A 16225-nucleotide genomic window follows, 5' to 3' on the forward strand; every position below is an offset into this window, starting at 1 on the left:
TTTCTCCATCCTGTGGACCCTGGGATGGTGATATCCACTCCACCTCTATATTGAGAGGTGGATGATGGATGCAATTCTCCTGCCTGCAGTTGTAGGTTCTCTTGGCTCCCTAGTAGCATTAAAAAATAAATAAATAAAATAAAATAAAACACAATGAGATAACACTACACTACACACCTATTGGACTCTCAAAAATTAAAAGACCGTAATTTTTTTTTACCATAAAAATTTTTGTTGAGGTTCTTGAGTGTGGTAGTCTGGTGTTGTTCATGAATTGCAAAAATAGATATTGGATTGTGTTTGTAAACTGGTCTGCTCCTCTGGGCATATTAGATTATATTAGATTCTTTTATTAAATCAAGGTTGGGGTTTTTATTTTACCACATCATTAGGGCAATTCAGTTTGAGTCTCTGTCCCACCCTCTTGTGGGCTATATAAACAGATGCTCAAAGACGAGTAAGTAAACACACAGAGAAGGAGACCACATAGGGTTGAGTTTTGATGCTGGAGCCCTGGGGAGAGAGCTGAGCTGCTCACCTGAAAGCCTATAGCTGGCCTTGTGGAGAGAGCAGAGCAGCTGAGCCCAGAAAGTGATGAGCCCTGTGAAGAAAGAAGTCTTGTGCCAGCCTACAGCTGAGATTGGAAGAAGCTGGAACCATGGAGCCTTAAGAAGAAGAGGAAGGCTGAACCCTCACAGAGACCAGCAGCCATCTTGCTCCAACACATGGCAACAGACTTTGGTGAGGGAAGTAACTTACCCTCTATGGCCTTATGAATGTAAGCTTCTACCCCAAATAAATACCTTTTATAAATGGCAAAAAAAAAGAAAAAAAAAAAAGGTGTCTGCTTTTGTGACTTGAGGACAAGGTGCTGGGAGGTTTCTGACCCAAAGTAAGGACTCAGAATGAGTTAGATCAGTGAGATAAGCAGAACGCTTTGTAGACGAATGAGACATTTCTTTTCTCATTTAGTCGTTTCTTCATCCATTTGTTTTAACTTCATTTTAGTTGTCATATAGACAAGTTAGGCTTGATTTAATAAATAATGCAATTACCCTAATTTGGAATATTGGTTAAGAATGTGAATTTTAGAATAGACATATGTGGGTTCAAATCTCAGCTTGGCCATTATAAGAGTTATTACCTTAATCGGTACTCTAACCTATCTTAGCTTTTTGCTTCTCATCTATAAAATGGTAGCTAACTAATTTTAAATTCTTAGCTGTTATTACTATTTACAATGATTTGCCTAGGTGTAGATTTAACAACCCGTGATTGTGTAATCGTGAATCTACACAATTGGTGACAGTTTATATAAACCACTGAGGTAGATTTTAAGAGATTAACTGCTTCTTGAAACACCGAAATAGAACATTTTTGTCACAGATGATGACTGTGAGTATCTCTAGTGTACAATACGGGGGAAGGTTTTCTCAGTAGGAAAAAACAATATCTGGAGCTCTGAGGGACCCTCTAGGCCCTGCAGCTTTCTCACCATGGATGTTTTGTTGCTTGTTTTTCGGCTAGGTTGGTCTTGGTCAGAGGCTTTAGTGTGGAATGGTGATCAATGGCAGTTTTATACAGTGGATGCAAGAGAACTCCATATTTATGAAAGCTTTGATAAATTTTACTGATCCTTTCTTTTTCTCACTGGCCTATAAATTGAGCCCTCTCTGATACAATCATCTGGTTCCCTTACTCACTAAAAGATTCCTAAGTGTCTCACTTGGTGATTTCTCATTCTATAAAAAATTGAATTTTGAAAGATTATTTGTAAGAAAAAAAAGAAGTCATGTGGTTTTATTTTAGTTTTGTATTTTATTCATTTAATAGAAGATAAAAGGACCTACTCCCTTTTCTTTCATCCCAGGGCCTCAGTATCAGTACACAGATCACAATGCAGTTTTGAAGACTATCTTTTGGATATAGTTTCAGCAACTGCCACAGTTAGTGATTTCAATTATGTATGCATGAAATCATCTGGATGCTTTTATTATAGTGTATTATTTTAAAGGAAAAAAGATTAGACTTAATGAAATAGCAATAAAGAGGAAGTAATAGACTATGTAAAATTTCATAAAGTCACCAAGTTTTCACTTGCTATTGCTCCTAAAATTCCTCTTTTAACTAATTTGTCCCCCCCACACATAAAATACTAATACATGGAAGGTTTGTTTTTCTTTGGATTTTCAGTATCGCATTTAATATAGCATCAAAACATGCATTGTTTTAGTGATGTAAAAAAAAAAAGTAATGTTTGCATCTAAGTAACAACCCTGTCGTCTTTCCATCTGAGCTTCTCTTGTAAAGCCGCTTGGTTTTGTATGAGATTTGCTCATAATTCAGGTTTTATGAATCAAGAAAACTCTGTATGGTCTTGCTAAAGCAGCATGTGCTGCTAATTTCTTTTTACACTTCTACTTCCAGAGACACATGCACACACTTGTGGGTATAAGCACATACCCGATTAGCTCTTTATACTTAATAGGGCCCTTGGCATTTTTGAGTCTTAGACTAATTTGTTTTATTTTGCCTCCCTTCTGTTGTAATCGGGAAAGCGAGTTGCCTTTAAGTTAAGTGCCTTCTGAGCATCCTGCATGAAGGACACTGCATGAGTCCTATCCTCTGATTGATGAGATACTCTCCTCCCTGATCTGTTCTCTTAGCCACTCTAGAGTTTAAAAGAGGAATGGGACTCCATTTGCAACACACAAGTTATTTTTTATTGAAGTATATCATTCATACATGAACATACATAAACAATAAGTGTATAGTAAAAGTTGTGAACTTACAAAACAAGCATGCATAGCATCATACGAGGGCCCCATATGTCACCCGACCAGCAACACATTGCATTGTTGCGAAACATTTGTTACAAACTACACAAGAGCATCGTCAAAATCTCACTACTAACTATAGATCATATCTTACATTTGGTGAATTTTTCCCCCAACCCACCCTATTATTTTTTTAAATATATTTTTATTTAAAAGAGGTTGTAAACCTACAAAACAATCACGCATATGTGTAGAATTCCCATATAACACCTTCACCAACACACCACACCATGGTGGAATATTTGTTACAGATTATGAGATAATATTATCAGACTATTACTGCTAACCAAGCATACATTTGGCACACTCTTTCCACATCCCCCCCCCCTCAAATTATCAACACAGTGCATCTTTGGCACTGATGCAAGAATATTACAGTATTGCTGTTAACCAGAGTCCATAGGTCACACCAATTGTATTTTTCCCATATATACAAGTTATTTTGAATGTGCTTTTAACATAACCAGTTCATTAAACTCATGCAACTGATCTCCCAAATAAAAATATTTGAAACCAAGGAGGGAGCAATTCATTCATCAATGGAGTCTTGTCAAGATAGTCTGTTCTACACTTTTCATAGTATCATCACATAACCAAAGATTAAGATTTTATCTAAATCACTACTTCAAGATTCTTCTGAAGCTAAAGATGGGACTACTGCATCCAGTTCCTTGGAATCTGGGATATGATTAGATTGTGCTCTTCTCAAGAACATGTGAAATTCTTGTAAATTGGGGCCACAGGTTGGGAACAAGATTCAATAATAGTATTTAGAAATTTCCCCACCCATCAACTGTTATTTCGCAACTCTACCTCATTCTCTAACTCATCTTTTAATAGCCTAAAAGAGCAAATTCAATGCTGAATATATGCCAAAGTCATAATCTAACTACTGAAATAAATTAACAGTGGAGTAAAAAATAGTATTGGATGTGCTTACATTTTGGTGTCAATGTTGAGCTCATCAAATGGTACCTGTTAGGAAATTCAGTAGAAAAGTAGAATATGCCATATGAATGACATTGTGCATATCCTGAGGTTTGTTTTTAAAATGCTTATGGTTCACTATTTTACATATTTATATTTTAAAAGCATGATTTAGATTATTTTATATATTTTTAAAAGCATGTTTAGATCATGTGAATACAATTTTTTAACAATACATAATATATTTATTACATTGGGAGTCATCATACCTATCACTAAAATTCAGTTCATTAAGAGCAAAAGTAAGTTTTCTCTCTATATAATTTTTTTATTTTATGAAGAAATGCACTATATCAAATTAATAATAATGTGCTTTTAAATCCATAACTAGGGAGAGGGGGCAAGATGGCGGCTGAGTGAACATCCCTGTTAGGGTCTTCTGCAGGGAATCGGCTGGGCGGCGTTGGAGACTCTTTGGGACCGGATTGTTTCAGGATTTTTGCTGGTCCGGAGGTGTCTGGACATCGATTTGGAGGGAAGGTAACAGAGAGGATTCGTCTGTGAAATATACACGGAGATCCCAGCTACCTGTAGAGGATTCCCTCCTTGGGTAGGCGGAGACGAGGCATCTAGCCCCGCTCGGTGGGGCTGAGCCAGGCCAGGCCGCAGCGGCGGACGCCGGAGCCGGGCCGGGCTGCGCCGGCGGCGAGCGGGGCCGGGCGGGGCCGAGCCAGGCCGAGCCGGGCCGCGGTAGCGTTTGGAGCCGGGCGGGGCCGGTTCAGGCCCCGGCTGCGGGCCGCGGTAGCGTTTGGAGCCGGGCGGGGCCGGGTCAGGCCGTGGCGGGTACGGAGCCGGGCAGGGCCGGTCCAGGCCGCGGTGGCGGGAGGTGGACGCCGGAGCCGGCTGGGCCGCTGTAGCAAGTGGAGCTGGGCGGAGCCAGGCCAGGCCAAGGCGGCGTGAGGAGCCGGGCAGAGCCGGTCCAAGCCTCCGCGGCGGGCGGAGCCGGGCCTGCGGAGGGGTTTCTGTTTTTTTTTTTTTTTGTTTTTTTTGTTTTTGTTTTTGTTTTTGTTTTTTTTTTTTTTAATTTATTTTACTTAATTTTTTTTTTTTTTTTGAGCATCTGCAGTACTGGGGAGTTCGTGGGCCCTGGGCGGCCTATTGGGGGTTTGTGGGAAGGGAGGTGCTTGCAGACCCATTTGGGCAGACAGACGGGGTTTTTAGGGCAAAGCGGGGGGAAGTTGTTTTTTTAGATAGTGTTGCAATTGTGACACGTGTGTACCTGTATCTCTCTTCTCCCTATCCGTTCCCCACCGTTTGCCCATCCTCTTTTTCTTTCTTCCTTTCTTCTTGCCTTTCTTTTTTCTTTATTATAATTAGTTTTTTTTTTTTTTTCGGTTTTCTCTTTCCCTCTTGTCCCTCATCTTCCACTTATTTTTACTTTAATTCAAGTATACAATAGGTGCTACAGGGAACACCTCACATTTGCTGGGTTTTCCCATCCTCCACTGCCTCATTTCTGTGTGAACTGATTTAGGCTACCTACACTATCCCCCTTCCCCTGCATCTTGATATCCACTATCATCTACTGTCTCTCCTATATTCCACCCCCCACCTCCCGTTCTTTGATCCACAAAGTGTCTAACTCTTAATTTCTAATACCTTTGTTCTGTTTTCTGTCTATTATCCACTCTTGAAACTATTACCTTTCTTTTCTTTTTCCCTCTCTCATGAAAACAATAGCTGTGTAGTTCATACCATATTCCTCCCAAATTCAGTCATCTACTTCATAAAAGGTACTCTACCTACAGCTATAACTCTATACAATCTACATGAATCTAACCTCCATCCTTCCAGATCTCATATTCTTGCTTTATTAACATACATCACCAATACAACTTTACACTTTTCCCTTGCTTACAAAATTGCCTTTCCCCAACACTAATACTTTCCTCTAAAGTGAACTTAACCAACAACAAGTAACTAGAATAAGAAGAAAAAAGTAACAAAGAGAAGATATAACACCTGTGCAAAAATAACAACTAATTAACCTCCAAGAGCAGACAAAGAAGCTAAGGAACTGATTAAATTCGTCAAAATAAAGAGATGACCAGAAAGCAACAAAAATCTACGAACCAAACCAATAATCAGGAAAACATGGCTGAATCCAATCAACAAACCAATAATCACGAAGGGGAGCAAAACTTGGCACAAGCAATGAAAGATCTCAGAACATTTATCACCGACAAATTTGATGCACTAATGAAAGAGGTTAACAACATGAAGACATCACTTGGAGGGGAAATTGCAGACATACGCAAAAACATAACAGATATGATGGGAATGAACACCACAGTTCAAGAAATCAAAAATACACTTGCAGCAAATATCAGCAGACTAGAAGAGACAGAGCAGAGAATTAGTGATGTGGAAGACAGTACATCAGAAATCAAACAGATAGTAGAAGGGGTCAATAAGAAGATAGAAAAAATCCAATTAGGATTTAGGGACCTGAATGACAATGCAAAACGTTCAAACATACGTATTATAGGCATTCCAGAAGGTGAAGAGAAGGGAAAGGGGTCAGAAAGAGTGTTGCAGGAAATAATGGCTGAAAACTTCCCAAATCTACTGAAAGAGACAGATGTACATATCCAAGAAGCACAGCGCACTCCACAAGTCATAAACCCCAACAGGCCCACCCCAAGACATATACTTGTCAAATTATCCAATGCTCAAGACAAAGAGAAAATCCTAAAAGCAGCAAGAGAAAAGAAAACCATCACATACAAGGGAAGCTCAATTAGATTAAGTGCTGATTTCTCTTCTGAAACCATGGAGGCAAGAAAACAGTGGTATGATATAGTCAAGGTACTAAGGGAAAGAAATTTCCAACCAAGAATACTTTATCCAGCTAAACTAGCATTCAAATATGATGGAGAGTTCAAAATATTTGCAGACAAACAGAAACTGAAAGAGTATACCAACAAGAAACCTCCCCTTCAAGAAATTCTAAAGGGAGTGCTGCAGGAAGAAAGGAAAAAACAGGAAAGGCAAAGTTGGAGGAGAGTATAAGACCAACAACAACAACAAAAAAGACAAAAAAAATATACAAACAAAATATGACAAACACAAATCCAATCAAAGTATGGCTAACACAAATAATTCCTTGATAGTAATAACACTGAATGTCAATGGATTAAACTCACCTATCAAAAGATTCAGACTGGGACACTGGATAAGGAAATATGACCCATCCATATGCTGTCTACAAGAGACACATCTTAGACCCAGAGACGCATGGAGATTGAAAGTGAAAGGCTGGAAAACAATCATACAAGCTAACAATAACCAAAAAAAGGCAGGAGTAGCTATATTAATATCAGACAAAATAGACTTTAAATGTGAAACAATTGTGAGAGACAAAGAAGGATACTACATTTTAGTCAAAGGGAAAATCTGTCAAGAAGATCGAACAATCATAAATATCTATGCCCCTAACAAGGGTGCCTCTAAATACGTCAGGCAAACGCTGGAAAAACTAAGTGAAAGAATAGATACATCTACAATTATAGTGGGGGATTTTAATACACCACTATCAATTCTGGACAGAACATCTCAAAAGAGAATCACCAAAGACACAAAACATCTGAATAGTATATTAGAGGAGCTCGATCTAATAGACATATATAGATCGCTACACCCAAACACAGCAGGATATACATTTTTCTCAAGTGCACATGGATCATTCTCCAAGATAGATCATATGCTAGGCCACAAAGAAAGGCTGAACGAATACAGAAAGATTGAAATCATACAAAACATTATCTCTGACCACAGTGGAGTCAAGCTGGAGATTTGCAAGGGAAAGAAGCCCAGATTTCACACCACGATTTGGAAATTAAACAACACACTCTTAGAAAAACAGTGGGTCAAAGAGGAAATCTCAAAAGAAATCAATGACTACCTTGAAACAAATGATAATGATAACACAACATACCAAAATTTATGGGATGCAGCAAAAGCAGTACTGAGAGGGAAGTTTATAGCCATAAATTCATATATCAAAAAAGAAGAAAGAGCAAAAATTGAAGAACTAACTGCACATTTGAAGGAATTAGAAAAACAACAACAAAGTAACCCAACAGGAAGAAGAAGGAAGGAAATAACAAAGATAAGAGCAGAACTAAATGAAATAGAAAATAAGAAAGCACTTGAACAGATAAACAAGACCAAGAGCTGGTTTTTTGAGAAGATTAACAAAATTGACAAACCTTTAGCAACACTAACAAAGAAAAAAAGAGAGAAGATGCAAATACACAAAATAAGAAATGAGAAAGGCGATATCACCACTGACCCCACAGAAATAAAGACTATCATAAGAGGATATTTTGAAAAACTATATTCCAACAAAAATGACAATCTAGAGGAAATGGACAAATTCCTAGAAACACATAAACAGCCCATATTGACAAAAGAAGAAATTGATGATCTTAACAAACCAATCACAAGCAGAGAGATAGAATCAGTTATTAAAAATCTCCCAACTAAGAAGAGCCCAGGGCCAGATGGCTTCACAGGTGAATTCTATAAAACATTCCGGAAAGAACTGACACCAATCCTGCTGAAACTATTCCAAACCATCGAAACAGAAAGAACATTACCCAACTCCTTCTATGATGCCAACATTACCCTAGTACCAAAGCCAAACAAAGACATCACAAGAAAGGAAAATTACAGACCAATTTCTCTAATGAACCTAGACGCAAAAATACTTAACAAAATACTTGCTAATCGTATTCAACAACACATTAAACGAATTATACACCACGACCAAGTGGGATTCATCCCAGGTATGCAAGGATGGTTCAACATAAGAAAATCAATCAACGTAATACACCATATAAACAGATTGAAGGATAAAAATCACATGATTATATCTATTGATGCAGAAAAAGCATTTGACAAAATACAGCACCCTTTCTTGCTAAAAACACTCCAAATGATTGGAATACAAGGAAATTTTTTGAACATGATAAAGAGTATATATGAAAAACCTAAAGCCAATATTGTTTACAATGGAGAAATCCTAGACTCCTTCCCTCTAAACTCAGGAACAAGACAAGGATGCCCACTGTCGCCGCTCCTATTTAACATTGTCTTAGAAGTACTTGCTCGAGCACTGAGGCAAGAACCAGAAATAAAAGGCATTCAAATTGGAAAGGAAGAAGTCAAAATTTCATTATTTGCAGATGACATGATCCTATACATAGAAAACCCTGAGAGATCTACAACGAAGATTCTAGAACTCATAAATGAGTTTAGTAAAGTCGCAGGTTATAAGATCAATGCGCAAAAATCAGTAGCATTTCTGTACACCAATAATGAGCAAGATCAGGAGGAAATCAAGAAACAAATACCATTCACAATAGTAAATAAAAAAATCAAATACTTAGGAATAAATTTAACTAAAGAGGTAAAGAACTTATACACTGAGAACTATACAAGATTGTTCAAGGAAATCAAAGAAGACCTAAATAAATGGAAGACTATTCCTTGTTCATGGATAGGAAGACTGAACATTATTAAGATGTCTATCCTACCAAAATTGATCTACACATTCAATGCAATCCCAATAAAAATCAATGCAGCCTTCTTTAAGGAACTAGAAAAACTAACTATGAAATTTATCTGGAAAGGAAAGAGACCCCGAATAGCCAAAGACATACTGAAAAAGAAAAACGAAATTGGAGGAATCACACTACCTGACTTCAAAACATACTATAAAGCTACGGTGGTGAAAACAGCATGGTATTGGCATAAGGAGAGACATATAGACCAATGGAATCGAATTGAAAGCTCTGATATAGAACCTCACATATACAACCACATAATATTCGATAAAGCCACCAAACCCTCTCAACTGGGAGAGAGTGGCCTATTCAACAAATGGTGTCTGGAGAACTGGATAGCCATATGTAGAAGAATGAAAGAGGATTACCATCTCACACCTTATACAAAGATCAACTCAAGATGGATCAAAGACCTAAATATAAAAGCCAAGACCATAAAAACCTTAGAAAGCAGTGTAGGGAAACATCTACAGGACCTTGTAATAGGTAATGGATTTATGAATATCTCACCAAAAGCACGAGCAGCAAAAGAACTAATAGATAAATGGGACTTCCTCAAAATTAAAGCCTTCTGCACCTCAAAGGAGTTTGTCAAGAAAGTAAAAAGGGAGCCCACACAGTGGGAGAAAATATTTGGCAATCATATATCTGATAAGAAACTTATAACTTGCATATATAAAGAACTCCTACATCTTGAAAATAAAAAGATAAACAATCCATTTAAAAAATGGGAAAAAGACTTAAACAGACACTTCTCCGAAGAAGAAATACAAATGGCAAGAAAGCACATGAAAAAATGTTCCAAATCTCTAGCTATCAGGGAAATGCAAATCAAAACCACAATGAGATACCATCTTACACCCATAAGATTGGCAGCTATGAAAAAAACAGAAGAATACAAGTGCTGGAGAGGATGTGAAGGAAGGGGAACACTCATCCACTGCTGGTGGGAATGCAGAAGGATCCAACCATTCTGGAGAACAGTATGGCGGTTTCTCAAAAAACTAGCCATAGATTTGCCATATGACCCAGCAATACCATTGCTGGGAATATACCCAGCAGAACTGAAAACAAGAACACAAACCAATATATGTACACCAATGTTCATAGCAGCATTGTTCACTATTGCCAAAAGTTGGAATCAACCCAAATGCCCATCAACAGACGAGTGGATCAATAAAATGTGGTATATACACACAATGGAATACTACTCGGCTGTAAGAACAAACACACTACAAACACATGTGATAACATGGATGAATCTTGAGAACCTTATGTTGAGTGAAGCAACCCAGACATTGAAGGACAAATACTACATGACCTCAATGATATGAAATAAACAAGCTGCCCTAGATAGCAAGAGACTGAACGATAGGCTTGCAGGAAATCGGAGGGTGGAGGAAGGATATGAGCCGATGTCTGCAGGGGTGGAATTTAAGACGATATGGTGGTAAGTATGAACACAAAGAAGAGATAAAAGGGGGGCAAGGGGTTGCCTTTGCTTGGGGCTTTGCGGGTTTGAGGGTGGCTGGGGAGGGACGGGTGGGTAACGTTGCCCAAAAGTGGGGGGAGGGAGGGGTAGCATACGAACCAGGAGAGGGTCAGGTGTTGGTGGAGAGTAAAATGCCGAGAAAATCATATCAAAATATAATAAAGAGGGTTACCTGTTTAGAATGCTCGGAGGGGAGGGTCTGATGCAGGATGGGCTCCTGGGGAATGTCTAAATGCTCATTCTGCCAGAGTGGGTGACACCATGGGGTAGAAACCCAAGTAGTGAGAGTGGGGGTGGACCCACATCCTGGGGAGGACTAATGCCATCCAATAGAGGGAACTGTATCCCTCGAGAGAAAGGGTGGCTCCCAGGGCATTGGGGCAGTTGAGCAAGTTAGGCCCTGAACACTATTCCATCTATCTCTGGAAGTGGCTCCTCAGGAAACGGAGGTTGGCTATCACTGAGGGCACTAAGGTGGAAGGGAAAATGGACGTTAAATGTGTGGAACCAAAGTAAATGGGGGGTAAGAGAGGAGTTTCTTGAGAGTACACAAGGATGGATATAAAACATGTAATATTACACCATAACATATAGGAGATGACAGACTGATAATGTAAACCATAATGTAAAACATAGGATAACTAAAAATGTAAAGAACTGTGTATCCTAAAGTATGCACCATAATGTAAATACAGATGTCACCTTGTTAGAAAGCTAATGTCTCAGACTCTGTACATCACTTTAAGTAAATATGACATGAATAGGGCGTAAGAGTATCACTGTGGAAGGGAAAAGGTTTTCTGGTGGATGTGTGGGAGTGCTGTATATTATATATATACATTGCTGTGGTCTAGGACTCCTGTGAAGAAAAGCTGAATAATTAGGGGGGGGGGGAAAAAAAAATAGGATGTGGAATTTTTTCAAGTCAACATTCTTTATCTAAGTTCTTTATCTAACTTTATCCAAGTTCTTTATCTATCCTTTAAACTCATCGCTATATGCCATTCCCTAGTAAGGGACCATGACATTATATTGGGCTTCAAATTTCGGGGAGTTCTGGATCACAGAGTGTTTCAACAATGGCAATGGAGGGATACTGGTATGGGATACCAATGACAGGTGATATATGACTGACAGGGAGCTGTACAGAACATATGTCCAGGGTGCATGGTAATGTTTGGATATACTCATAGTGGCAACAATTAAAAACCACAGTAGGGGGGGTACTGGGTTCCTGGCCAGTGGTGCTCTGTCGTGGTCCCTAGGGGAGCAGCGACAGTCTCCCAGGTACAGTGGTGGGGACCGGGAGGGAGTGAGGGTTCAACAGTGAGCCCCAGATGCTAATGACTATGCTTGTGAGCTGATAAACCCAAAATAAGAACAAGGCCCAGAGCAACTTTGTGCCTGGGAATTTCCTTCTGTTAGCCTTCATGTTACTCAAATGTGGCCAGTCTCGAAGCCAAACTCAGCATGTAAATGCAATGCCTTCCCCCCAGCGCGGGACATGACACCCGGGGATGAGCCTCCCTGGCAACGAGGGACCACTATCAACTACCAACTGATGATGCAACTGGAAAATGACCTTATACGGAAGGTTCAATGCGGATCAGCAGAATATCCATGTCTACATAAAATACCATGACTTTAAAATGCTGTTTGACCTAAAGTAAGGGGGAAATGGAAAGGAGAAATGAGTTTATATGGCTACGAGTTTCTAAAAAAGAGTCTGGAGGCTGGCAGAAGGTTTGCCCTCATGCACAACTGAGCAGAGTCAGAGAGACAGATAAAGCAGATACAACCCCCAGATATTGGTTCCTTTGAGGGCTAAAGAGACCCATGGGAGTTATGGTCATGGCCGATGGGGTTAACTACCAGGGCAGATGGCCCCTCTTTGGAAATGGAGTTTATGTGTGATGACTCTGGACTCAGATGGGATCTCCCTTCATAAGACTTTCATGCTAATGTGCTGGAGGTGCAGTTAATGTTGGGGTTTAAGATATATTTAGGGGATTTGAATCTCTGGACTGACAATGTGATAGCCAGATCCTGAGCCTCAACAGACTCCAGCACCTACAATCTGATTTATTGGACTTACCACACTCAGCTAAGATGGAGGTGAAGGACAACCACCACACCATGGAGCCTAGAGTGATTACAACTGATAATGGGAGGATTGCATCCAGCATCCAGGTGGAATCTGAGCCTCCTCTTGACATAAAGGTGCAATGGACACAACCAATCCAGTGTCCACATAGAAGAGGTGGCATTGGATTGGGAAAAGTGGACATAATGGACAAAGGGTATGGGGAAAGGCAGGAAGAGATGAGAGGTGGAGGCGTCTTCGGGACATGGAGCTGCCCTGGATGGTGCTTCAGAGGTAATCACCGGACATTGTAAATCCTCACAGGGCCTACATGATGGAATAGAGGAGAGTATGGGCCATGATGTGAACCAATGTATATGAGGTGCAGAGGTGCCCAAAGATGTACTTACCAAATCCAATGGATGTGTCATGATGATGGGAACGAGTGTTGTTGGGGGAGGGGGGAGAGGGGGGGTGGGGGGGTGGGGTTGAATGGGACCTCACATATATATTTTTAATGTAATATTATTACAAAGTCAATAAAAAATAAAAAAATTAAAAAAAAAAAAAAAAAAAAAAAAAAATAGACTTTAAATGTGAAACAATTGTGAGAGACAAAGAAGGATACTACATTTTAGTCCAAGGGAAAATCTGTCAAGAAGATCGAACAGTCATAAATATCTATGCCCCTAACAAGGGTGCCTCTAAATACGTCAGGCAAACGCTGGAAAAACTAAGTGAAAGAATAGATACATCTACAATTATAGTGGGGGATTTTAATACACCACTATCAACTCTGGACAGAACATCTCAAAAGAGAATCACCAAAGAAACAAAACATCTGAATAGTATATTAGAGGAGCTCGATCTAATAGACATATATAGATCGCTACACCCAAACACAGCAGGATATACATTTTTCTCAAGCGCACATGGATCATTCTCCAAGATAGATCATATGCTAGGCCACAAAGAAAGGCTGAACGAATTCAGAAAGATTGAAATCATACAAAACATTATCTCTGACCACACTGGAGTCAAGCTGGAGATATGCAAGGGAAAGAAGCCCAGATTTCACACCACGATTTGGAAATTAAACAACACACTCTTAGAAAAACAGTGGGTCAAAGAGGAAATCTCAAAAGAAATCAATGACTACCTTGAAACAAATGATAATGATAACACAACATACCAAAATTTATGGGATGCAGCAAAAGCAGTACTGAGAGGGAAGTTTATAGCCATAAATTCATATATCAAAAAAGAAGAAAGAGCAAAAATTGAAGAACTAACTGCACATTTGAAGGAATTAGAAAAACAACAACAAAGTAACCCAACAGGAAGAAGAAGGAAGGAAATAACAAAGATAAGAGCAGAACTAAACGAAATAGAAAATAAGAAAGCACTTGAACAGATAAACAAGACCAAGAGCTGGTTTTTTGAGAAGATTAACAAAATTGACAAACCTTTAGCAACACTAACAAAGAAAAAAAGAGAGAAGATGCAAATACACAAAATAAGAAATGAGAAAGGCGATATCACCACTGACCCCACAGAAATAAAGACTATCATAAGAGGATATTTTGAAAAACTATATTCCAACAAAAATGACAATCTAGAGGAAATGGACAAATTCCTAGAAACACATAAACAGCCCATATTGACAAAAGAAGAAATTGATGATCTTAACAAACCAATCACAAGCAGAGAGATAGAATCAGTTATTAAAAATCTCCCAACTAAGAAGAGCCCAGGGCCAGATGGCTTCACAGGTGAATTCTACAAAACATTCCGGAAAGAACTGACACCAATCCTGCTGAAACTATTCCAAACCATCGAAACAGAAAGAACATTACCCAACTCCTTCTATGATGCCAACATTACCCTAGTACCAAAGCCAAACAAAGACATCACAAGAAAGGAAAATTACAGACCAATTTCTCTAATGAACCTAGACGCAAAAATACTTAACAAAATACTTGCTAATCGTATTCAACAACACATTAAACGAATTATACACCACGACCAAGTGGGATTCATCCCAGGTATGCAAGGATGGTTCAACATAAGAAAATCAATCAACGTAATACACCATATAAACAGATTGAAGGAAAAAAATCACATGATTATATCTATTGATGCAGAAAAAGCATTTGACAAAATACAGCACCCTTTCTTGATAAAAACACTCCAAATGATTGGAATACAAGGAAATTTTTTGGACATGATAAAGAGTATATATGAAAAACCTAAAGCCAATATTGTTTACAATGGAGAAATCCTAGACTCCTTCCCTCTAAACTCAGGAACAAGACAAGGATGCCCACTGTCGCCGCTCCTATTTAACATTGTCTTAGAAGTACTTGCTCGAGCACTGAGGCAAGAACCAGAAATAAAAGGCATTCAAATTGGAAAGGAAGAAGTCAAAATTTCATTATTTGCAGATGACATGATCCTATACATAGAAAACCCTGAGAGATCTACAACGAAGATTCTAGAACTCATAAATGAGTTTAGTAAAGTCGCAGGTTATAAGATCAATGCGCAAAAATCAGTAGCATTTCTGTACACCAATAATGAGCAAGATCAGGAGGAAATCAAGAAACAAATACCATTCACAATAGTAAATAAAAAAATCAAATACTTAGGAATAAATTTAACTAAAGAGGTAAAGAACTTATACACTGAGAACTATACAAGATTGTTCAAGGAAATCAAAGAAGACCTAAATAAATGGAAGACTATTCCTTGTTCATGGATAGGAAGACTGAACATTATTAAGATGTCTATCCTACCAAAATTGATCTACACATTCAATGCAATCCCAATAAAAATCAATGCAGCCTTCTTTAAGGAACTAGAAAAACTAACTATGAAATTTATTTGGAAAGGAAAGAGACCCCGAATAGCCAAAGACATACTGAAAAAGAAAAACGAAATTGGAGGAATCACACTACCTGACTTCAAAACATACTATAAAGCTACGGTGGTGAAAACAGCATGGTATTGGCATAAGGAGAGACATATAGACCAATGGAATCGAATTGAAAGCTCTGATATAGAACCTCACATATACAACCACATAATATTCGATAAAGCCACCAAACCCTCTCAACTGGGAGAGAGTGGCCTATTCAACAAATGGTGTCTGGAGAACTGGATAGCCATATGTAGAAGAATGAAAGAGGATTACCATCTCACACCTTATACAAAGATTAACTCAAGATGGATCAAAGACCTAAATATAAGAGCCAAG

Source organism: Dasypus novemcinctus, chromosome 20, assembly GCF_030445035.2.
Source record: "Dasypus novemcinctus isolate mDasNov1 chromosome 20, mDasNov1.1.hap2, whole genome shotgun sequence".
Lineage (NCBI taxonomy): Eukaryota > Metazoa > Chordata > Mammalia > Cingulata > Dasypodidae > Dasypus > Dasypus novemcinctus.